At 35.2% G+C, this 27,367-nt stretch overlaps 1 long non-coding RNA gene across 3 annotated transcripts; it reads right to left on the reverse strand.

Moving 5' to 3' along the window:
• LOC132680281 (uncharacterized) lies at positions 1-27,367 on the reverse strand. Of its 3 annotated transcripts, XR_014137787.1 has the most exons (6): positions 27,181-27,367; positions 24,501-24,624; positions 13,975-14,085; positions 11,876-12,010; positions 973-1,008; positions 1-169 (listed from the first exon to the last, which is right to left on the reverse strand). It is a non-coding gene; the product is annotated as an uncharacterized LOC132680281 (long non-coding RNA). The 3 variants fall into 3 exon arrangements; XR_009610606.2 differs by lacking the exon at positions 24,501-24,624; XR_014137788.1 differs by lacking the exons at positions 1-169; positions 973-1,008 and adding an exon at positions 8,965-9,236.

Raw genomic sequence — 27,367 nt, forward strand, 5'->3', positions numbered from 1 at the left:
TAAGCTCACTTTTGATCAATCAGGAGATGTGAAACAGGACTAAGAAGAAAACACTGGGGAAAGTAACATATGTTCTGTCTGTATCATGAACACCAGCTAAGCCAGTATATGGGGCAAGTTATATTTTCCAACAGATTCAAGATACTTGGCACTTCATGCAGATTTAGAACTAGAAAAAAAAAAAATGAAAATTCCAATTACCCAGTTTCATTTCAAATTATACTTTTCTCTAAGATTTTAACATTTCCCTCTTCATTTCTTGTCACTTGGAGTTTAATTAGTGTGCTCATATTAGTTTTTAAAACATTGTGAACAATACTTTTTTTCTAGAACTGAAATCATTTTGGAAATCAGGTGTCAGTATTCACCTCCACATTATTTTGACATGCTGATTTTCACTCTTTTGGAATCCTTTTGTAGCTTATTAGAAACACACCCTAAATAAGAAAATGAATGCATTCATTTTTTTTCTTTTTAAAAAAAATTTTAATGATTATTTGTTTTTTGTTTTGGGTTTTTTGTTTTGTTTTGTTTTTGTTTTTGAGACAGAGACAGAGTGCAAGCAGGGGAGGGGCAGAGAGAGAGGGAGACACAGAATCTGAAGTAGGCTCCAGGCTCTGAGATGTAGGCACAGAGCCTGATGTAGGGCTCAAACCCATGAACCATAAAATCATGACCTGAGCTGAAATCCAAAGTTTAAATGACTGAGCCATCCAGTTGCCCCTCAATTTTTTTTTTTTTCAATTACTGGGAAAACTAAACTTTGGAGTTAATGAGCATACATTACATTAAGATAATTGCATCTTTTTTTTTGATAAGTCATGACACTTTGACATAAAAAGAATAAGGTTAGATACGTATGTTTTCTTTACAAATTTACATAGTCAAAAGAAGAGAAGAAAGAAAGAAAGAAAGAAAGAAAGAAAGAAAGAAAGAAAAAGCAATACTCTATACACTCTTTACAAGACTTACAAATTGATTTTGTAGGTTGTATCCTCCATGGTTCTCCTGAAATACAAAGGGAACTTTGTAGGTCTTTCAAAGATTTACAAGGTAATCTTGTATTATTATAGTTATTCTAAGACTACATGATATAATAGCTCTTATAATACTACATGATAAACACTAAGTATATTTACTTCAAGGGAAAATACTATCTTGGTTCAAGAGAAATGAAAATATATATTTAAGATCACCTTGCAAAGACTGTCAAATCAATAGCTTTCAAATCATTACATTGTACTTAGGTGACTTGTCATTATGCATTATATTTTTGGAGGCCAGAGAGAGTAATATATATGTTTCCACTAATAGACACATTTCCCTGAAAATTGTTTTTGTATCTAAAAAGGGAATGCAATTGAATATTAACAGTAAAATTACATATAATGATTTTATATATGTAGAAAATTGGTATTTTTAAAACTCATAGTTTTATTTGGACCTTTTAAAAATAAATCTACATGGGTGCTGGGTGGCTCAGTTGGTTAAGCGTCCAACACTTGATTGTGGTTCAGGTCATGATCTCCCAGTTTGAGTTCAAACCCCACATTGGGCTCTGTGCTGATAGCATGGAGCCTGCTTGGAATTCTCTCTCTCTCACTCTCTCTCTGTCCCTACCCCTCTCGTGCTCTCTCTGTCTCTGGCTCTCTCTCAAAATAAATACATGAACTTAAAAGAGTTTAAATAAATAAATAAATAAATACCTATAAACCAAAGAAATAACAAAAATATCCTGAAGTGAATAAGGAAGTTAATGAAAGCTGGTTCCAAGGACACAGTAATAAAGGGTTTCAGAGACTACATAATTCAGAAAAATTATTTTTGAAAAAGTGAAAACAGGGAGAAAAATGCTTCCTCTCACTATTTTCTCAGGGTCATACATTCTTGGGCACCAGCATATATTTTGTAGTTCACTATTTATATTTAAGCACATGAAATAGAAAAGAACTTATCTATTCTATAACTGGAAGGAGAATGGATATGGCAAAAAACTCATCTGTTTGTATGTAATTATAAAATACTAAACAAAGAATACTTCTTCTTACCCAGGTAACCAATGTGTTTCTTCTTCTCATCAACATTATAAATGAAGACATCATTATTTTTATTATTATTAATTATTATTATTAATCTGTATTGTATGGTTAGAAAACAGACAGTTGGCTAGGTAATTTGTGGAGGGTCGCTCAGTGAGTTCCTGAGATGTGAATCCAGGCAGTGTAATTCTATTTTCTTTTCCTCTGAGGTTTCACTGAATATTTCACCAAAGAAGGTCAAGCAGTTAACAATAATTAATTTATTTAAGCTTATTTATTTATTTTTGAGAGAGAGAGAGACAGAGAGAGGAGGGGCAGAGAGAGGGAGTGAGAGAGATAATCTCAAGCAGGCTCTGCACTGTCAGCACAGAGCCGGATGTGGGGCTCAAACTCACAAACTGCCAGATCATGACCTGAACTGAAACCAAGAGTCTGACGCTTAGCCTACTAAGCCACCCAAGCGTCCCAACAATAATTAAGGTTTAATTGAAATACTTTAAAATAAAATAGGTTATCATAAACAGATACCAAAAATAAGAATATTTGCTATTTAATATATGAATATGTTATAAATCACATATCAGAGACAAACAATAAAGTCTTTTAAAGTCATTTATCATTTATAAGTACAGTTTCTTTTAAATTTCTTTAACTTAGAAATATTTAATTTTAAATTGGATATAAAATATTTCATGTGCTATTTATACCATGGATGTTATATTTTTAGGTGAGAGATACAGATGTGAGAATGTGATTGCAAACAAAAGGGTTAAGAAAAAAAATGCCACGTGGTATGAACATTTTGAATATTTCCATAATTCTAATATTTAAACATTATTATAATACCTAGCTTTTGCTAAAGATGTCTGAAATCATATAAATTATATTCTCATTGTACATGTGTCAAACATCTATACATTTATTTAGGGTGTCTGTCTAGGGCCATCAGCCATCCAGCTTGTCCAGGACTTCCCTGGTTTAGTACTGAAAGTCTTATGATCCTGGAAACCTCTTGGTCAGGAAAACCAGAATAGATGGTAACCCTTTTTATTTGATAAATTAAAGAATAGAATTGAGGAGAAATAGCCTACAACTCAAGAGTAGTTTCCTCATAGAAATCAAATGAGTTACCTCTATGTCAGTACTTAGTTTGGTTTTAATACATGGAAAGATCCTAACAGTATACATACTATAACCATTGGTTTACCTCAATAATTGCTCACTATGAGAACATTACATGTTAGACTCTATATCAGATTGTTGGGTATAAAAGCAGATATATTGCATCCTCTACTCGGAAAAGAAAAATCATTATTCACATAGGTTGTGATGACAAAACACAGGCCTCTATATGCATGTTATAGGAGTTCAAAAATGGAAGAATGATATTCAGTCATGTTGAGCACACAGAGAGTGAATTCTCCGGTGACCAATTCACATGAAATAGAATAGAGTCACTGGAAATGAACCTGATGGAGAAAATTGTACTTCCTAAAGGACAGTAAATGTGATAAGCCATGTTGAAAATGGAATGGTCAAATGCGAAAAGGATAACAAGCTACAAAGGGAAATCTTTCTGGATGAAAAGAAAAAATGAATACTAAAAATTAACACCCATCAAGTTCTTATGTTTTGCTAGGGACTGTGTTTTACCTGAATAGTCCCATTTTCTGTTCACAACACCATTCTGGGACAACGTTATTTCCTTATAAGAACTAGTCGAGGCATAGAATCAAATGATCTAATCTTTTGAGTTACACCCCAACTAGTTATACATAAAATACACAGGATTGGGAAACAATCATTATTTTTAATCTTTCAGTGGGTCGTTAAATAAGTTTAAAATGCAGCCTAAAAATTCATGTTAACACACTCTATGTAAAGTCGCTAATTGCAGTAATTCCAAATTTAATTACAAGTCTTCCTATACATAAACTTTTTATTTGATTTTTTTCATTTGAGTATAGTGGACACAACGTGACATTGGTTTCAGGTGTAGAGCACAGTGATTCAACGACTCAGTATGTTACGCTACACTAATCACAAGTGTAGCTACCATCTGTCACCATACAACACTATCACAATATCATTGATCATATTCCATACATTGTACCATTTGTTCTTGTGACTTATTCATCCTAAAGCTGGAAGCCTGTATCTTCCACTCCCCTTTACTAATTTGCCCAACCCCTCACTCCCCCCTTCCTTCTGCCAATCTGGTTGATCCCTATATTTATAGGTCTGATTCTACTTGTTTGTTTATTCTTTTGTTTTGTTTTGTTTTTTGAATTCTGCACATAAGTGAAATCATGTGGCATTTGTCTTTCTCTGTCTGATTTCTTTACTTTAGCATAATATCTCTTGGTCCATCCACGTTGTCACAAATGTAAGATATCATCTTTTTTTATTCCATTATATATTATATATACACACACCACATCTTTATTCATTGGTCTATTGATGGACACAGGTTGCTTACATAGCTTGGCTATTGTAACTGATGCTGCAATCAACATAGGGGTCCATGCATCTTTTCAAATTAGTGCTTTTGTTTTGTTTGGGTAAATACTCAGTAACAGAATTATTTGATCATATGATATTTCTATTTTTAATTTTGAGGGAAACCTCCATACTGCTTTCTACAGTGGCTATGCCAGTTTTTACTCCCACCAGCAGTGCACAGAGTTCCTTTTTCTCCATGCCTTCTCCAACATTTTTTTTGTCTTTTTGATTTTAGCCATTCTGAAAGGTTAAAGTTTAATCTGTGTTTCCCAGATGATTAGTGGTGTTGAGCTTCTTTTCATGTATTTGTTGGTCATCTGTGTATAAACTTATTTTTAGAGAGATCGGGTATTTAAAAATATTTTCTGCCATAAAAAATCTTCACAGGGTCCCAGGCATATACATATTATATAGATTGCTGCAGCAATGTGCAGCCAAAACCATGTGTACCTGTTAGTTAGAAGACAGATATGAGATATCTCAAAGCTCAGCCTAAGTTCTCTATGACTAAGCAAATGTACATATTAGACCTGAGAAGAGACAATTGGCCTCATCTTATCTGTAAACTCAGTTGAAGTTTGCAGAAAGCATTCAGCAAGCACATTTAAAATAAATCCTAGGGGGGCGCCTGGGTGGCTTGGTCGGTTAAGCGTCCGACTTCGGCTCAGGTCATGATCTCATGGTCCGTGAGTTCGAGCCCCACGTCGCGCTCTGTGCTGACAGCTCAGAGCCTGGAGCCTGCTTCCGATTCTGTGTCTCCCTCTCTCTCTGACCCTCCCCCATTCATGCTCTGTCTCTCTCTGTCTCAAAAATAAATAAATGTTAAAAAAATTTTTTTAAATAAATCCTAGGGGTGTCTGGGTGGCTTGGTCGGTTGGGCGTCCAACTTCGGCTCAGGTCATGATCTCACGGTCCGTGAGTTCGAGCCTCGCGTCGGGCTCTGTGCTGACAGCTCAGAGCCTGGAGCCTATTTCAGATTCTGTGTCTCCCTCTCTCTCTGCCCCTCCCCTGTTCATGCTCTGTTTCTCTCTGTCTCAAAAATAAATGTTAAAAATAAATAAATAAATAAAATAAATCCTAATTCTCATCTGGCTTAACCACAGTATACCAACAGAGATAAGAGAAATAAGTTCATAATTATTACTTAATTGAACCAAATTCACTGCTTAAGTTGTCTCATATTTATTGCTGATGCTTTGGCAAGTACATTGAGAGCAAAAGGTAAAATTCTCTGGGTGATACTTGAGAGCAGCAAATATTCTAGAAAGAGAGAGAGGCAGGAAGGGAGCAAGAAGAAGAGACAGAGATCATATTGGAGACTTTACAGTAAGTCAAAGGTCATCAAAAAGAAGGATGTAAATAGGAAAATAAGTCTAGTCTTTCAAATGTAATTTATTTTAATTATTCCTTACCAAATTGCTAAATTATCCTTTTAAGTGTGAATTGAATACATGAATATGAAAACCTACATACTTTAAAATACCATAGGTATTTATTAATTTATATTACAGTCTGGTACCTATTCATATTTTCCCCTTGAAAAATAGTATCACTGTATTATGAAAGAATAAATTGCGCAGATAATCTTGTCCAAAGCATGAAAGGACTTGTTTTCCTGAGATTTATGTTATCTAATTAATCAAGAGCATTGTCTAATGGTGATCACCACAAAATGCAGACATGAAGTTATGAAAGTACAAACAAGGTTTGAGGTATACCTTGCAGGTAAACTCATAAAGTAATAAAAACACCTTACTATGCAATGGCTAGAGCACAATTGGAATGAGGATTACACACACACACACACACACACACACACACACACACACACAATCTTCCATATTCTTCTTCCAGTGGAAATGTTTTGAATTGGCTATGTTAACCAGTATTGAAAATTGTGTCCCTTTCTATCCCTTTAAAGGTAAATAATTAACATTATTAAATGCAAATTAAATGTTGAGAACTATGGAAGACCAGGTTTCAGCCCAAAGCACAATAGGCACACAATCCCAAGTTATAAATAAATTTATCACAAGTTTTTATTCATATTTATTTCTCACACACACATACATACCATACAGGCACACAAAAAAATACTCAATGCTCTGTGATACTAAGTACATTCAGGGGACTCAATCATGCCAGTAATTTTACTGTGCCACTTGTATATAGTACAAGTAACATTTAATAACCAGCATTTCCCATAAAAAGAATATCCTTTCCACAAGAGTTTTCAACTCCAATGTTTCTTAATCTCAGGTTAAAGATTCCTGACAGTGAACTCCTGGAACTGTCCAATTCAAATTAAACTCTTTTACGGGGCGACTGGGTGGCTCCATCGGTTAAGCGTCCGACTTTAGCTCAGGTCATGATCTCACGGTCCATGAGTTCAAGCCCCACGTGGGGCTCTGTGCTGACAGCTCAGAGCCTGGAGCCTGCTTCTGGTTCTGTGTCTCCCTCTCTCTCTCTGCCCTTCCCCCATTCATGCTCTCTCTCTGTCTCAAAAATAAATAAACATTGAAAAAAAATAAACTCTTTTGGCATTATTTATCATAAAACCTTATGTAATTATCTTTACACTTATTACTCTATGTAATTATTCAAGATTTAAACAAAATTTACTTATTGTCTTTCTCTTTTCCTCTACTTTGTAAGCTGCATGAGGCAGCAGGATTTGCCTATAATTTCTAGCATCTAGAGTAATCCTTGGAACATAATAGGATCTATTTTGATGAATTAATGAATATAATATAACCACTTTTTTGTTTAGAGCAGGTGATGATAATACAGTAAGTTTAAGAGAGTTAAAATTATACAGTCTACATGTATTTTTTCCAGAATTGGTTAAGGCCTTACAAGTTTTCTTTATTTTAAGGAATACTACATTCTTATTATATTCTGCAAATAACAGGTTCTAGACAGTTAAACAAATTCCAAAAATGTATATGAAATATTAAACTATTTTATAGTTATAAATACTTTAATTATACCAAATATCATTCAAGTGCAAAATACATAGTAAGAATCTATAAATAGCCACATATCACTGTACAAATTGCACATTATACAACATGTAAGGTGATACTGTTCACATCATACACATTGTAGACTTAATACATATTACAACATATTTCCAGGAGATCATGTCTTAACTAACAAAAATCTATTTGTTACAATAGTCTTTCAATAGTTGAGAGAAAAGAACATTGGAGCTTTTTCTCATTCACCCAGAGATATTATAAAAACTGGGGCATCCTTGAGGATATGGAGCAAGATGATGTCATGTATAAGGAAGCTTACTAAGTTTCTCCGCTTATTGATAAATATATTCATTGGGGTGCCTGGGTGGCTCAGTTGGTTAGGCGACCAACTTCAGCTCACATCATGATCTCACAGTTTGTGAGTTCGAGCCCCGTGTCAGGCTCTGTAATGACAGCTCAGAGCCTGGAGCCTGCCTTAGATTCTGTGTCTCCTCCTCTCTCTACCCCTCCCCTGCTCACCTGTGTCTCTCTGTCTCTCAATAATAAATAAACATTAATAAATACATGTAAATGTGTGTATATATATATATATATATATATATATATATATATTAATTAAAAATTAATGTCCTGTCCTGCATAGTGCATTTATTTAATTATATAACCTTCTACCACCATTAAATGGCTCATCTATGCCAAGGCTGATAATTTCAGTAGACATGTTTTTGGTTCTGAGACTCTATGTTATCTGCTTTAGTAACTAAAGGAAGTGGCCCTCTATGATTCCATTCATAGTTGATAACCTTGTCTCTGACCATAGTTAATTTCATGTAAAATAGAAACCCAGTCCTGGGAGACCAGTTCATAGAGAGAGTTGAGACACTTGAGCTCTTTTTTTTTTTTTTCTTTACTTCCCAGAATGTAAAATTGGGATTATTAAAACAGGGTTAGATATTAGGTGGTATTAAATTAGGAAAATGGTATGGAGACATTTTCCATTAAAGCATAGAGAAACAAAGAAAGCTAATCTGTAGTAAGTAAGATGAATGAAGCAGTACTAAAAAAGCATGAGTGGGGGAGGGGGGAGAGAGAGAGGAAACATTACCATAGAAACTGTAGATTACTAGTTCTAGTCCATCAAGCCTAGAAATTCTACCTGTTCCTTTCTTCATGTATTCATTTAATAAATTATTGGCTTTTTCCCCCTTACACCAATGAACATATATATTTCTGTTGTTCTTAACCAAAGATGAACTAACTTTACTTCTTTTCTTTGTGTTCAAATTATTTCAAGTAGTTCAAATTATTCTTTAAAACATCATGCTCATGGATAATAAAATATGCATCAAGAGGAATTCTCAGTTATATATAAGTGAAGATGTTTTATATACAGCATCATAACCATTGGATTACTTTTATTAGTGACTTTAAAATTTTCCCAGTCTTCTGATCATGTATTGTGGTAACCGCATTCTGAGGGAAAAAAATGTACAGGGGGGGAGGTGAATTAGTAATTCTACACATTGTTCAAAGTATGTTCCCTAAACTTTGGTACTATTTGTCACAACTGGTCAATGTATATTGCAGGATAAAAGTATTTTCAGATAGAAGCAGGCTTATTTACTGAAGAAGTTCAGTGGACATTTTGATTGAAATAATAAAAATAAAATTTCAAAGTCATTGAACACTTCTTCCGGAAACAATGTAAGATGATCTGTAAATACAAAAATAAAGAGCTTATGGTTTGACAGAGCGAGTTATGTAATTTCATTATCAATACAATTTCCACATAGAAATAATAAGTCCAAAGCCCATAGCTTAAGTTTATATGTCGACTCAACATATGTGGCACACAGTATAGAGTCAATATGTACTTGCCATACATTACTTTCATCAGTTTCTACCACTAATCCCACTCTTAGTGCAAAGTAATAATTAGGTTCTGTGACTGTTTCTTGTTTCAATCAGAACATTTGTCATGAAGTGCTGTAGTTTTAATTATTAAGTGCTAAGTTCAAAATGAGAGTATGTTTTTTCTTGTACAGGGAGAACTGTCTGAGCTTAGACTTCAGCAGATAATAATTTATAATATGTCTACATAAAAATACCCCGAACTTTGAAAATATCTAAAACTTCTCATTAAAAAAATAATGATAGAGTTAGGAATTTATTAACTATCAATAATTATATACCATTTTCAATGAAGCAAGAAGAAGCTACCTTTAAAAAGAAAGAAAAAGCATTCAATCATTTAAATAAGTTATATTTAAGCTTCTTCCATTGGGGATAAAATAAGTAATGCATAGCTCATACTGGCTGATACACTAAAAACTTGGAAGTGTATTGGTGGAGGCAATTTTGTTTCCTGGATGTGCTACTGGAGGAATGCTCATGAAACTTGAGAATACACAGAAGAAAACAAAAAACCTAAACTGAGATTTTTGGAAGAATTTATTGAAAAATCAATGCTCAAATTGATCCCTAAATTAGTAAATAGAGGCAAATGGGGTAATTAAGTGTCTAAAATTAATAACAATCATATCACCAGTCATTAGTGATAGTGGTGAGTCAAGGTTGTTTCCTTTTTAAAAAATTTTTTAATGTTTATTCATTTTTGAGAGAGAGAGAGAGAGAGAGAGAGAGAGAGCCAGAGCATGAACAGGGGAGGAGCAGAGAGAGACGGAGACACAGAATCTGAAATAGGCTCCAGGCTCTGAGCTGTCCGGGCACAGTTCAACACAGGGCTTGAACCAATGAACTGTGAGATCATGATCTGAGTGGAAGTCCGGAAGCCCAACTGACTGAGACACCCATGTGCCCCACGATTGTTTAAAATGAAGTTCCCAGGGGCGCCTGGATGGTTCAGTTAAGTGTCCGACTCTTGATTTCAGCTTATGTCATGATCTCAAGGTTGACTGAGCCCCCTCATCAGGCTCCCTACTGAGCATGGAGCCTGCTTACGATTCTAGATTCTCTCTCTTTCCTTCTGTCCTAACCCTGCACTATCTCTCTCTCTCTCAAAATAAATAAATGAACATTAAAAATAAATGAAGTCCCAGAGTCCAGCTAAGGTATTGGGAGTGGGGTGGCAGCCAATATGGTGAATCTCTCATTGGAAGCTGGCAATGAGAGAAAACAATATAAACGTGGGGACAAATGAGGGACTAGTAAAGAATATCATAAACAGACACTGGAGTGTCTCAGAAATCAAAAATAAATAAACAAACAAATTAACAGATCATAAGTTTGGAGCCAAGAATTAGTAACAGACTAATGGTATTTTTTACCAAACATGATAGGTACTTCCCATGGTTCAAGATATAATTTAAGGTAGACTTATGCCAGGTATGCAACCATCCTGTATTTTTAAAAATGTAACTAACAAAATTAATCAGTGATTTCATGACTATCATTGCTTAGGAAGGGAGTTTGGTAGGTACCATGGCAGATCCTGAATCAGGCATGTATCCCCATTAGTCTTTTCAAAACTTCAGTAACTGAATCTTCCATTATAACTATTTGGTACCAACTATATAAATTATTAATAAGAATTCAAATTCTTAGGTTATTTTCAATAAAAGGTTAAAATGCTATTTCTATAAAATAATAAGTGTTATAGTGTACAAAGTTGTAGACGTATACACAGTGTAAATTGATATTAGAATAAAATGTGATATGTTCCCCTCCCATCTCTCCTGTGCCGTCCAACTCATGATATATTAGTGATTAAGTTTTTTTTTTTTAATGTTTATTTGTTTTTGAGAGAGAGAGAGCCAGAGCATAAACAGGGGAGGAGCAGAGAGAGAGAGGGAGATACAGAATCCGAAGCAGGCTCCAGGCTCTGACCTGTCAGCACAGAGCCCGACGCGGGGCTCGAACTCACAAACCGTGAGATCATGAATTGAGCCGAAGTCAGACGCTCAACCGACTGAGCCACCCAGGCGCCCCAGTGATTAAGTTTTAAATAGATAAATATTTAAATAGGGAGTGTTATTGTTGACTGTGAAAAAGATATGCCAAATATTTGTGTCTGTTGTGTTTCTTCTTCTTTTTAAAAAGAGTTTATTTATTTATTTTGAGAGATAAACAAAGCACAGCAGGGAAGAGCCGGAGAGAAAGAGGGAGAGAGAGAGAATCCCAAGCAGGCTCCGTGATGTCAGCACAGAGCCCAAGGTGGGGCTGGATCTCACAAACCATGAGATCATGACCTGAGCGAAATCAAGAGTGAGATGCTTAACTGACTGAGTCACCCAGGCACCCCATTGTGTTTCTTGATGAATCTTTAACACCTTGTACCAGGCCTGGGACACTCAGGGCTGTCAGAAGCTGGAAGGGGCAAGAAAGGATCCTCACCTGGTGGTTTAGGAAAACCATGGCTTTGCTAACACCTTCATTCTGAGCTTCTAGCCTCCACCACGATAAAATAATAAATTTCTCTTGTTGTGTGCCACTCAGTTTGTGGTACTTTGTTATGGCAGCCCTGGGGAACTAAAAATATTTTTGTTAAATAGAAGCATGGAACAAAGTAGTAGGCTAATCACGTCCTTCCAAAAGTAAAACAAGTTGGGATATGAGGTGAAATAGTATTTTACCCATTGGCCTCAGGATAAATTTAGTGAATTTTTTGCTGTTCTAGATATTTGCAGAACAGCAATAACATTTTTCTTTGGTCTGACATTAAAAAAGAGAACAAATGAACTAAGTGCCAGAATTACTGTCATTTGGGGATATGAGTTTTGTAACAAAGTCTTATACATTAGAATAAAGTCTTATGTTGTAGAACAAAGCAAGAGATGAGTAACTTGTGGTGGTTAGTCATCCATATTACTCAGATATAATTTCTGGCAATGGTCAATTATCATTCTCTTTCTTGTTTGTTAGGAACTCCTATAGATGTATGTGTTATAGAAACATGTTTAGACTAGCATATCTGTATTCACATGTTCATTCACTTATGCGCTTACACAATGACTTAACAGATATTTTGGTGCCTATTATGTTTAATACTTTCTGCCTGGAGTTAGGTATAGCATAGTGAAACAAACAGGCAGATTCCAGCTTGCACTGAGTTTACGGATCATAGGAGAGATGGGAAATAATAAAAATGATGTTACAGGTGTATAATTACACACTGCAAAAGTGTTATGAATGAAACACAGAGGGACATGTGAAAGCACAGAGCGGGGGATGTGAGCTAGCCTGGGTTGATCAGAGAATGTTTTCATGAAAAAATGATACCTAAATGTCCATCAACTGATGAGTGGATAAAGAAATTGTGGTTTATATACACAATGGAGTACTATGTGGCAATGAGAAAGAATGACATATGGCCCTTTGTAGCAACGTGGATGGAACTGGAGAGTGTTATGTTAAGTGAAATAAGCCATACAGAGAAAGACAGATACCATATGTGTTCACTCTTATGTGGATCCTGAGAAACAGGAACCCATGGGGGAGGGGAAGGAAAAAAAAATAAGGGTTAGAGTGGGAGAGAGCCAAAGCATAAAAGACTCTTAAAAACTGAGAACAAATTAAGGGCTGATGGGGGATGGGGGGGCGGGGAGGGTGGGTGATGGGTATTGAGGAGGGCAACTTTTGGGATGAGCACTGGGTGTTGTATGGAAACCAATTTGACAATAAATTTCATATATTTAAAAAATAATAAAATAAAATATGTATGGGGAAAAAAAAAAGAAAAAATGATACCTGTCACTGAGGTTCTAATGCTAAGAATTAACTGAACCAAGAGGTGAGTGGTGGAAAGTGTTTAATGCAGAAGAAAGAGGCAGTCCAAAGGCCCTAGGGGAGAAAAAACAGTTAAATTCCAGGGGTGTAGAGAGCCTGTGTGAAAATGTGAAAGGAGACGGAAAACAAGTAGAGGCCAGAACTGGCAGGAAGCTGCAGGCCACGTCAGGGATTCTGTTCTATATACTAAGAGAGAGAAATAAAAGGGTCATATTTGCAATTCAAGAATATAGTCCTGCCTAACATTTGGAGAGGGAAGAATTGGTTCAAGGAAATAATTCAGGAGACAACTGTAGTATTATTTTAGGTAAGAGATGTTTGTAGCTTGAACTAGGGATTTGGAAATGGAGAGAAATAATGAATTTGCATACACTGTGATATAGATGTGAAAAAAAAAACAACATTTAACTATTTCCTATACCATGTATTGCCTTTCCTTAGAACATCATTCATGCTTAATGTAAATTGGTGCCTGTGCATACTTCTATACATGTACTGAGTCCAGCAAGAAATGATATGCATTAGGAATAGGATAAAAATTGCCAAAGAAAAGTCACCCAGTACACTTTGGTGTCACTTCCAAAGTCTCTTTGGGATATTCAGTCAATTTATTTTTCAAATCCCAGTAAGTGCTGTTTCCCCTCCGTTAGTGTGTGTTCTCTTCCTTTATTAACTCTACAGTTGAAATGAGAGGTCTAGATACATACTGTCTGGTGGGGGAAGGATCACTTGTGTGCTTTGCTGTCTTCTCCATGCCTTCAACAAGTTGTCCTTCACTTTGCTTGCTCACTGGGGTCCCAAGACAGATGAACTATGTTCTGTGTTGGGGAAAATAGAGCATTTGTCAGTAGTCTTGGATTATCTCACATCTATCTAGATTAATTTCCTCCTGATCCCCCTGAGATTTGGATTGTAAAAAGGAAGCCAGAATACTTGTTTCAATATTCCTAAACATTTTTGTTTCTTCACATCACTTGCCCGTTGCTCCCCCCCCCCAATTCAAACCCACTCTCAGTATCTACATGGTCTTCCCCATTTCTTGTAGGAAGTGATTTCCCTACATCATATCACGCATTTCCACATCATACATTCTCCCTGCAAAAGACTTTATCAGAATGAAGTTTGCATATTGATCCTCCAGGTATACTTTATATTTTCCAAGCCTTATTCTTGGTATATAAATATAAACTTCTGGTATTATAAGGTTTTTACCCATTTCTATATAATCTGGATTTCAAGTTTAACATTTTACTACACACACAAACTAAATCCTAATTTGAAATTCAAATTAAGTAAAGTTATTTATTTTTGGCTGGATCTGCCTGACACAGTATGTAAAGATTCAAAGCTGAAAAATATGGGAGTCTACAATGGAATTATATCTGCATGTAATTTTTAATGTATTTTAATTTATTTTAATGTATATTTTATTTAATATACAGTACGATATTGGTTTCAGAAGTAGAATTCAGTGATTCATCACTTAGATACAACACCCAATGCTCATCACAGTGCCCTTCTTCTTCTTTTTTTTTTTTAATTTTTATTTATTTTTGAGAGAGACAGAGAGACAAAGTGCAGCAGAGGAGGGGCAGAGAGAGAGGGAGACACAGAATCCGAAACAGGCTCCAGGCTCTGAGCTGTGAGCACAGAGCCCGATACAGGGCTCAAACCCACGGACCGTGAGATCACGACCTGAGATGAAGTTGGACGTTTAACCTATTGGATCAGCCAGGTGCTCCACAAGTGCTCTTCTTAATACCCATCACCCATCTAGCCCATTTACCATGCATCTTCCTCCAACAACCCTCAGTTTGTTCTCTATCATTAAGAGCCTTTTATGGTTTGTTTCCCTTTCTTCTCTTTCACCCTACTTCCCATATGTTCATCTGTTTTCTTTCTTAATTCCACATACAAGTGAAATCATATGGTATTTGTCTTTCTCTGATTGACTTATTTTGCTTAACATAATACATTATGGCTCCATCCACGTCATTGCAAATGGCAAGATTTCAGTTTTTTGATGCTGAGTGGCATTCCATTGTGTGTGTGTGTGTGTCTGTGTGTGCATGTGTGTGTGTGTGTGCACCACATATTATTTATCTATTCATCAGTGAGCTCTCTCCATAGTTTGGCTATTGATGATAATTCTGCCATAAACACTGGGATGCATGCACCCCTTCAAATCTGTAGTTTTGTATCCTTTGCATAATACCTAATAGTGTAATTGCTGGATCATAGGATAGTTATATTTTTTTAGTTTTTTGAGGAAATTCCATACTGTTCTCCAGAGTAACTGCACCAGTTTGCAGTCCTACCAGCAGTGCAAGTAGGTTCCCTTTCTCCACATCCTTGCCAATACCTGTTGTTTCTTGTGTTGTTAATTTTAGACATTCTGACAGGTGTGAGGTGGTATCTTATCATGGTTTTGATTTGTATTTCTCTGATGATGAGTGATGTTGAGCATCTTTTCATGTGTCTGTTAGCTATCTGTAGGTCTTTGGAGAAGTGTCTATTCATGTCTTCTGCCTATTTCTTAACTGGGTTGTTTGTTTTTGGGGTGTTGAGTTTGATAAGTACTTTATAGATTTTGGATACTAACCCTTTATCAGCTATGTCATTTGCAAAAGTCTTCTCCCATTCCATAAGTTTTGTTGACTGTTTCCCTTGCTGTGCAGATTTTTTTTTTAAATTGATGAGGTCCTAATAGTTCATGTTTGCTTTTGTTTCCTTTGCCTTTGGTGGGTGATGTGTCTAGCAGAAGTTTCTCTGGCCAAGGTCAAAGAGGTTGCTGCCAGTGTTCTCTAAGATTTTTAGGGTTTCCTGTCTCTCAGTTAGGTCTTTCATCCATTTTGAACTTATTTTTGTGTATGTTGTAAGAAAGTGGTCCAGTTTCATTCTGCATGTCACCATCCAGTTTTCCCAACACTGTTTCTTGAAGAGACTATCTTTTTTCCATTGGATATTCTTTCCTGCTTTGTCAAAGATGAGTTGGTCATATAGTTGTGGGTCCATTTCCAAGCTTTCTATTTGGTTCCATTGACTATGCATCTATTTCTGTACCAGTACAATACTGTCTTGATGACTGCATCTTTGCAATATAGTTTAGAATCTGGAATTGTGATTCATCCAGTTTTGTTTTTTTCTTTTTCAGGATAGATTTGGCTGTTCAGAGTCTTTTGTGGTTCCATACAAATTTTAGGGTGGTTTGATCTAGCTTTCCAAAGAATGCTGGTGGTATTTTGATAGGGATTGCATTAAATGTGTAGATTGCTTTGGGTAGTATGGACATTTTAACAATGTTTGTTCTTTCAATCCATGAGCATGGAGTGCTTTTCCATTTCTTTTTTTTTTATGTTTATTTTTGAGACACAGAGAGACAGAGAGACAGACAGAGAGACAGAGCATGAGCAGGGGAGGCACAGAGAGAGGGAGACACAGAATTACAGAATTCGAAGCATGATCCAGGCTTTGAGCTGAAATGGGACTCGAACTCACAAACTGTGACATCGTGACCTGAGCCGAAGTCAGATGCTTAACTGACTGAGCCACCCAGGTGCCCATGCTTTTCCATTTCTTTGTGTCCTTTTCAATATCTTTCATATGTCTTCTATAGTTTATCTCTTTATCTCTTTAGTCAGGTTTATTCTTCAGTATCTTATTGCTTTTGATGCAGTAATAAATGAGATTTATTCCTTGATTTCTTTTTCTGCTGCTTCGCTATTGGTGTATAGAAATGCAACAGATTTCTACACATTGATTTTATATTCTATGACTTGGCTGAGTTCATGTATTCATTCTAGCAATTTTTTGGTGGAGTGTTTCAGGTTTTCTACATAGAATATCATGTCATCTGCAAAGAGTGAAAGTCTGTCTTCTTCCTCATTGATTTGTATGCCCTTTATTTCTTTTTTTTTTTTTATCTGATTGCTGAAGCTAAGACTTCCAGTACTATGTTAATGTTAATAGTAAAGGTGAGAGTGGGCATCTTTGTCTTGTTCCTGACCATAGGGGAAAGGCTCTGACTTTTTCCCCATTGAGGATGGTGTTAGCTTTGGGTCTTTCATATATGACCTTTATGATGTTGAAGTATGTGTCATCTAACCCTACTTTGTTGAGGGTTTTTGTCAAGAATGGGTGCAGTATTTTGCCGAGTGCTTTTTCTGCATCTATTTACAGGATCATATGGTTCTTATCCTTTGTTTTATTAATGTCGTGTGTCGTGGTGATTGGTTTGCAAATATTGAACAGGCCTGCAGCCCAGGAATAAATCCCACTTGATCATAGTGAATAACTCTTTTCATATGCTGTTGAATTCGATTTGCTAATATCTTGTTGAGAATTTCTGCATCCAAGTTCATCAGGGATATTGTCCTGTAATTATCCTTTTTAGTGGGGTCTTTGTATGGTTTTGGAATCAAGGTAATGCTGGCTTCACATGTTAATTTTAAAAAATGAAGCAGGTTTAGTATCTTGGCATTTGTGTCTGGTTACATCTTTTCCTCTAAGAATGTCACTTTCTTTCTTCATGTGATGACATCTTGGTACTTAGTAAAGTTTAGATATTTTCAAGTAGACTGGGGACAAAACCCACACTTCAAATGTTGAACTTAAGCTCTAGCTTATTTAATGTCTTTTGATCCAACACCATTGTGATCACTGAGCATGAGTCAACTAATGTACGGCTGATCCATTGTCTTCATTTGTGCATGTGTGTATGTGTGTAGGCACTAATGACCATGCACTTTGCCATTATCTGTGAGCACATCTTAAGTTTTTTTATTACATTTATTTATTTTTGAGAGACAGAGACAGAGCACAAGTGGGGAAGGGGCAGAGAGAGGAGACACAGAATCCAAAGCAGGCTCCAGGCTCCGAGATGCCAGCACAGAGCCTGACGCTGGGCTTGAACTCACAAATTGTGAGATCATGACCTGAGCTGAAGTTGGATGCTTAACCGACTGAGCCACCCAGGTGCCCCTATCAGTGAACACATCTTGATGTTCTTACCTTATCCGCAGCTTGATTCTGCTCCACTCTCTTCTCACTACTTCAACTTTTTTTAATGGCAAATCAGTTTTTTTTTAATGTTTATTTATTTTTGAGGAGGGAGAGAGCGAGAGAGAGCAAGAGAGAGAGAGAGAGAGAGCAAGCACAAGCAGGGGAAGAGCAGAGAGAGAGGATGACGCAGAATCTGAAACAGGCTCCACGCTCTGAGCTCTCAGCACAGAGTCCGCCTTTGGGCTCGAACTCAGGAACCACAGGATCATGACACAAGTTGAACTCATTCGCTTAACTGCCCAACTGAGCCACCCAGACACTCCACCACGTCAACTTTTTATACACGCACTCTAGGCATTTTGTCATTATGGGGTGGTTGCAAAGCTACGTGATTAAAGGAGAGAGATAATTCAGGGAAAGACATAAGGATATACATAGAAAATATTTTGCAAGTCTGAATATATTACTAAAGTAATTCTGACAATAAGAACATTTTAAATGTATTTTAAACATCTAATGCACTTAAAATTTTAACATAATTCATTTATTATATAAAAGACTACATATAATTATAGATTTTCTCAGGTAAAGAAATCTGAAAAAGTTACGCCTAACAAATTTATTTCGTTTTCTTATATTAAGTACATTGTATAAAGGGGATATTCATCTTGGGTATATATCCACAGAGGAAATACTATTAATAAAGAAAAACTGAGTGTTTCCAAGAGAGAAATATTTGCACATTTCCTATATTAATGACAGTGTACTCTGTATGCACAAAGTCATAGTTACACATACACAAAGTAAGTTACAAGCACTGGCTTTATCTTTTTATCCAACAATTTACAATCCAAGTATGGTAACATTTTTACCTCTATTAACAGCATCCTGACCTTTCAGGTAAACCTTTATTTTGAAAATCACTGATACATTTTAAATTAATAACTGTGATAAAGTTTCATATATGGGCATATGTGATACATTTGACTTTCTAAAACATAATGTATTGAGTGGGGAAAAAAGGTAATCTAAACAGGCCTATGAACTGTTTCTTGGGGCCAAATGTATCCTTTTAAGGCACTATTTCATATACAAATGCCCTAGATATCTGAAAGAAGTATATGAACATAAGATTTTTATGGCATTGGGAAAGAGAATCTCAATATTAGAATGAAAAAACACTATTCATGAGTGAATTTTTGCAACAAGGAAAACTATGCCAATTGGTAACGCTTGTTACAGTATATAAATGTTAGCCCTTTGAGTTATGAATTTCTATCTGAATCAATAGGTCTGAATCTTTGGAATTTACTATTGCGATTCATGCTTTTTCATATTTATATTCAAGTCAATACAGATTAAATGGGCCCATAAATTTTAATGTTCCTTCTAAAGTAAGGTGTTTATTTTCACTATCACCACCACCACCTACCCTCTCCTCCTTGGTACAAGCACAGCCTAAGAGTTTTTTATTCCTTCAATAGCGTCAAGTGAAGGAAGCAAATGAATTCAATTGTAAAAGACAGTTATGGAGCACTAATGTGCAGAGAGAACAGTGGGTATGAACGTCATGTAGCTACCCAATAGATAAAAAGAATCTTGGTAAAGTGGACCCCAGCTGTGTTCTTCCAGATGCCAATTTTTACTTAATAACCATTAGAACAGGCAACAAAGCAATTAATGGATCTATGAAATGAAAGAAAAAGCTGTCGGGTAGATCACCTTTTAAAAGTCTGAATTTGTAAAATGATATAAGCAAAAATAGGATAAAAGGCAGTTTCTCAATTAATGGTAACCTTTTACAAACATTTTTCGATACTGACTTGCCCCTGGCATAATTTATATGGAATTTAATAAAATATAACTACATGAAATCAAAGTATCTTAAAGGGTATGAGTGACAGTTAGCTCACCCACCTATCAGCACACATTCTCCTAAATCAAGAATTCTATGTCCAGTGAAATAGCCCTGTGACAATTTAGCCTCTTGTTGGATAACTAAAAACTCAAACTCACTACTTAATAAAAAATATTTCATAATTTGGCAGTATTTTTAATAAGTTATTGTTAATGACTTGAAGCGTGCACTCTATAAAATTTTTAACTCCACAAAATTTTAAATTGCTCTTTGAAGCAAGGTGAAAATCATGTTTATTTTCATATGCTAGGCTTTCAGATATTTAGTGCAAATGTATGTTGGGGGAGGTGACATCAGGAATTTCTCTTTTTCATCTGTTTCCTGATATCAATATTCCTAGTACCTTTAAAATTCCTCTTATAAAATGAATATCATAGAAATCATGTTTATAAACTTTAACATTCACATACCTGTATATATTAGTTTATTTCTGTAATACAGAATTAATTTGTTATGACTATTTGCATGGATAATTCCCTATACTCTTGTCTGTGAATTTAATAATTAAGACTTGACTAAAGGACATTATCAACATCTTTCCATGATTGGAAATGTTCATAATAAGAGTTTAATTTTGACCTCACTTATTAAAGAACACCTAGTAATAAATGACAAAGCTAATAGAATATAGATTTCGTACCTTGAACAATTTTTGTCTCATTAGGTCATAACTATTTTGAGTTAATGCATATCTAATTGATAGAAAGAATTAGATGACATAAAGGAGATAAATTATTAAATTATACAACTTGGATTTTTTTTCAAATTTTAGTTTTAGATTTTAAAGTTGCTCAATAGGTAGGTAGGTAGATAATAGATATACACAGAGAGATTATATATATTAATTAGCATAACTTAATTTAAGGTTGGAAATAAATGACCAATGTATTGAATCAATAGATAAGATTGAGTGCTGTGTTGCATTTTGCCCTACCATGAATCAGAGGGAATGATGTATGTAGCATTCCTTTTATGCAATAGGAGAGTGATAGAAAATTATGAAGATATAGATAGATAGACATATAAATATATCTATAAAACATGCGTCTTTGTATTTATGCATGCACATCTATCACTGTGTTTACAAAGAATCATGAACAGGAAATAAACTGAGAAATACTCAAAATGCAGAAAGAGGATGAGCTTACCATGAGCAGAGACAAACAGATCTTAACACTTGTAGGACTGTATAATAGTGTGTGGTAGGGGTACTTCTAGGTATTCTTCAAGCACATACTGAAAAGATGAAATAAACCCAGAGAAGTCCTTCATATAATTATCAGGATGACTAATTATGAACTTGCACTAATAAAACTAGAAGATTTGGCCCCTTCCTCTTCTCTTTACATCACTTGTCCTCAGCTAAAGAAAGTAGCCATATTTGTGCCTTCCCTCCATTTGTCCCCACACCTCCTCTCAAGAGTTGGGTTTGGGAGTGAGGCAGGACAAGTATTCCAATAATGAGTAATGTCTAGAAGGAATGTGGAGCCCTGAAACTCAGAAATCACCTGCATACCATAAAAAGCAGCATACCCCACCCTACCCTACATCAATGGAGGTATGTCTGGAATCAATGTCTGCAGCTGATTGACAGACAAACAGGGATTCTTGAACCAATGAGACATCATTTGACAACTGAGCATACAACCAGACATCACATCACTAAAATTTCAGAAAAATCAAAACCACCTAAAAGACAAAATATCAACCAAAGAACAGACTTTTAAGGAAACAAGATAACAAAAAAAGAATAGTAAATAAAGATAATTAATGTCTAAATCTTTTGTAAAATATGGATCTTAGGAATTTAAAATATGAGCATCAATATTAAAACTAAAAATGGTATGACCCTTACTCAAGTCCCAATTCAAACCAAAAAATCCTAGCATATGAGTTGATTTGAGTACTCATTGAATATGTGATGATATTATGGAGATACTGTGTTTTTTTGCTTGATAATGGCATTTAATTTATTATTTTTTGTTGAAGTATAATTGACAGATAATATTATACTAGTTTCAGGTGTACAACATAATTTCATATTTGTATATATTGTGAAATGATCACCATAATAAGTATAGTTAACACCCATCACCACACATAATTTTTTTCTCGTGATGAGAACTTTTAAGATTTATTCCTCTTAGCAACTTTCAAATATGCAGTGTAATATTATTAACATAGTTGCCATGCTCCACATTACATCCCCAGAATATATTTATTTTATACCTGGATTTTTTTTTATCTCTTGACCCCCTTCACCCATTTTGACCATGCCCCACCCCCCTGCCTCTGGCAACCACCAATCTATTATTCTGTGTATCTATGATCTTATGGTTATTTTTTTCTAGATTTAGATTCCATATGTAAGTGAGATCTTTAGATGTATATTGATAGATATTTGCACATAAAATAATATAATGTATGGGATTTGCTTAAAAATAATCCACAGGAGAGCAGGTGGATAATGTAAATGGAAGTAAATGTGAAAAAAGATCCATGAATGGATAATGAATTCAGGTGATGGGTACATAAGACCTTATTACACCACTCTTTCTATTTTTGCATATGGTTTCAATTGACAGGAAAGCAGAGGATACAAAGGTAGGGAACAATTTAATGAGTTAGGTAGTTTGAAAAAATTAGTGTAATTTGGCAGTGTTTGCTCTGAAAGTTTAGCTGTGAATGAAACACCCATAATTTACAACTTTGTCTAATTGATGTACTAAGAGGAGGGTATAAAATACATGTGAAAAAAAATACGACATTGAGCTGAAAAAAAAATTAGGTGACTTTAGAGCACACCAGTGAATTAAAGTGAAAGAATGCAAAAATACCCAAACAAGCAAACAACAACAAAAACAAACAGAAAGTCCAGTTTGGTACATGAATTTAACATCCCAGAGGATAAATAAGAAATTCAAAAATATTATAAATGAAATGGAATAGCTTTATCAGCCATGCAAGCAAACCATATGTATGTGCCTACAAATATATAAACCGGTTTTATTAGCAACCACAGCGCATGCTGAAGGCAGAGTAACGAGAACCTAAGGGAACTCAGTTTTAAAGCTAGCCCACCATTAGATTAGGAAGGTAGATGGCAGCAATATAATTTCAGCCCAATAATGGTAGGAGAAAAATGAACTGAATGAGGTGGCAAGGCTTTGGGAAAGGCAGATTCTGGGAGGAGGTTGGGGGGAATAACAAACAAAAACAAAAACAAAACAAGGAGATGGTGTTGCTGAGATTTTTCTATCACTAGGGACCACAGTTAATTGAGTCATCCTTTTAATTATTTTTCTACCCCATTTATTGTTGCTCTAACATGCCAAACACATGCCTTGGAGCCTTTTCACTTGCCTTCCTTCTGCCCTGATGACTATTGCCCTGGTAACTGCGAGACTCCCTCCTTCCCTCCCACCTCTTTATTCAGGCCTCTTCTCAAATGTCTTTTGATCAGAGAGACTTTCTCTAACCATATTATCTAAAATAATTGTTGCTGCTCCCCCAGAATTCTCTAGTCCTTCGCTTGCTTCATTTTTTCTACATAATAATTAAATCCCCATGACATTGTTTACTTATTTATTTGCTTGTTTGTCTTTTCCCACTAGGATGTAAGCTCCAATAAAGCATCTAGAACAGGGTTTGACACTAGTATGAAACAGAAAACATTATAAATTATTTAATGTCTTGGAAAGGAAAGAGCTGAAACCCCCTACCAACACTTCTTTGGGAAATGGTGGTTACTTGCTAATGTACAAAAGCAGAAAATCATATGGGAAAAATATGTTATTTATATCTTCTTTAAATGCAAAGGAAAGAATAGGAACAGAAATGATACATGAAATTCAACAACAAATGCTTTTTACTGGATTTAAGTGTGTCTCTAAATATATTTCTTACAAACCAAATTAATGAAATAAATTCAATTCTGTTTGTATTTTATCAAAGAAAATCTTATTTTCAAAATGCCTACCTCTTGTCTTTAGCATACCTAGATGACATTTCAGCAATTTGAGTGCAAATTGCAAATAACTGAAATTATATATTCTTTAAATAATGTGATCTTAAATAAATATAAGAATTCAGTGAAGTGGATCCTTAGTGACAACCTCAGGCACTGAGTTAAATATTTATTATGAGAAGGATTTTCTATGTGCTAATAACTTCTTTCTCCCTAGGCTTCACTTTTTGATATGTATTCCCCATTATTAAGTGATGAATTTTTATTGGTTTAACATAATATATTCGGAACGTCTTCTGGTACCCAAATGATTGTCATTTGTGTCCCTCAGACTATAGGGCTATTACCTGTCAGTTGCATCTTCAGACCTCCCCAAGTACAGGAGAATGACAGTGTTTGAGCCTTTACCATCTGGCCACTGACTTCCCGGAGTGATCCTTTGTGCAGGTCACATAAAGCAAATATGGGGTGCTCCAACATTAAAAATTAGTAACATTTTCAATAGCAAATGAAACTTTGAACATTCTTCACAATCACTCTCAAGATTCACTCTTATAACTATGATCAATGAACAAAATTTTAATAACATAAATCTTGTCATACTTCATCATTAATCAATCAATATAATAATCTTCTATTAAAGACCCTATTGTTAAGTACATGATTATTCTTTAAAGTCAACTACAAAATATCCAATTTATCCTTATAACTCATGGATATCAATGTATTATCTTAATATTTAAACAGCAGTCATATTTTTCATCTATAATATCTGATTTTCATAATTTACCTCTTGACTAAGTTTCATACTCTATATATTAAATGTAGTGCATTTATTTGAACCATCTCAATTTAGATAAAGTATATAGAAAGACAAATGTTAATATTTGTTGAATATCTTCTATATGTTGGGCCCTATGATAAAAAATGTAATTTAATTTATTTTCGCCAAAATCATTTTGTAGATTAGGAAACAGAGTCTCTAAGAGGTTTTGAAACGGTGTCAAGTTGACATAGTTAATACGTGCCAGTGCTGGAATTCAAATCCAGATCTGGTTGCCCCACAAGGAAGCTCTATCTGTGTCATTTTAGTTTGAATAGATTTTGATCATGCTCCTCTCATATATTCAGGATTGAAGATCCATGAACATATCTCTCCTCCTGAGGCTTTTCCTTGATCCCTTTGTTGTCTCAGTTTCTACTTTCTGGACTTTCTCCAATCCTATTTTTGTCTATATACTGTTCTGAAAGTATCCCAGGGATCCCAGTAGGTTAAGACTCTTGATTTTGGCTCAGGTCATGATGTCTGAGTTCGTGGGATCTAGTCCCACTCTAGGCTCTGTGCTGACATTGCAGAACCTTCTTGGGATTCTCTCTCTCCCTCTCTCTCTGCCTCACCCCTACTTGCTCTCTCTCTCTCCCAGAATAAATAAATAAACACTAAATATTTTTGAAAGAATCCCAAATGATAGATGTCACAGTTTTATAAAAATGTGCAGATATTTTGTTTTTATTTATATACACTAAAAGATATGCCATTTTAGACTTATGGAGAGTTTCTAATTCATTGTGTATCTTTTTTTTTTTCTTTGTCATCTGAGCTAATATTGATGTAGATTCTAATAAAGTAGATAATAGACATTATCAAATGTTTATTAAGTTAAGTTTCAAGGTTTCTTGGGTATTTACAATCATGTTTTATTTGGAACCATGTAACTTTCTGAAGTTAAATCATAGGATAAAATGGATTATTTATTCTTAATGTTAGAAAAATTGTAAGCTGCATTCAGGAAGTGAAAACTGTAGGTTAAATGCAGAGTACTAGGTGAGTAGATGGTAATAAAATTGAGTTAATCCTCAAAGTAATTGGTGCTAGACTGATGGAAGAGTAACATTTTAGAGATTACTCGGATACAATTACTGAGATACATGTCTATGGACCTTCTACATTGATGACATAGGTTTAAAATCTACAGTTTTACTTGGGATACAGTATCATTGGTTATGATATTTCACCTCAATATTTTTCAGGAAAGGATCAGTGTGGTATGGTACTTTCAAAAGATCTGTGTCTGAATTGTGAAAATGCTGGAGACTAATACAAAAATTTGTACAGATTACATCATTGTTTTAGCCTTTAGGTTAATGATCTAGAAAAGAGTACTAACCACCTCTCCTTTCTTTCAAAATTACTTCTCCCCACAATATCCTTTCAGTTCATTCAATATGCCAAGCAGTCTCCACACCCTGGGTATTTGCATCTAACATTTTCCCCATGGTTTGCTTTTCCTTGTGCATCAGGTCTCACCTTTACTATCAGAGCTTAGAGCCCTATTTTCTTCTTGAAAACCATCGCAATGTATAAAGTGAGATAACATGTTAAAGTTCTTTAAAAATACAAAACCTGGCACTGTAATTTGTCATTTAAAAAAATACCATTTCTTTTTTTTTTTTTTAATTTTTTTTTTTTTTTTTTTACGTTTATTTTTGAGACAGAGAGAGACAGAGCATGAACGGGGGAGGGGCAGACAAAGAGGGAGACACAGAATCGGAAGCAGGCTCCAGGCTCTGAGCCATCAGCCCAGAGCCTGACGCGGGGCTCGAACCCATGGTCTGTGAGATCATGACCTGAGCTGAAGTCGGACGCTTAACCGACCGAGCCACCCAGGCGCCCCTAAAAAAATACCATTTCTTATACAATTCCTAAATTAAATTAAGATGGCATTACTATATGAAAGCAAGTATGAAACTGCCTGGTTTCTTATTTCTAAAGCTTATTACTGAATTATCTTTGTCTACATTTTTAAGTCTTTCTGTTGGGGAAGAAGATATTCCTCAATGATCTATCTCTTTCTTTTGATTTTTGCATTTTTCCAATCTAATCAAGGTAACTTTAGAAAAATCTTAAATTATATATCATCTCCCTGTTTAAAACCCTTCACTAATTTTCCAGCACAGTACAATTAAAGTTGAAATTCTATACTGTGAATTACACCATCTCTCGCCCTCTCTTCCACACCCACTCACTAGCAGCCATCTTTCTGTTCCTCCAATATCCCATGCTTTTTGCACTTCAGTGACTTTCAGCAGCCATTTTCTCTCTGGTTTGCTCTTCTTCCTCCTCTTATGTTGTTTTCTTGTGTTTTGTGTTTACTCTCTTCATCCACGAGCCATGTATATATGTTCTGTTGTTTGGATGGGTTCTAATGTCAGA

Source organism: Panthera onca, chromosome A1, assembly GCF_046562875.1.
Source record: "Panthera onca isolate mPanOnc1 chromosome A1, mPanOnc1 haplotype 2, whole genome shotgun sequence".
NCBI lineage: Eukaryota > Metazoa > Chordata > Mammalia > Carnivora > Felidae > Panthera > Panthera onca.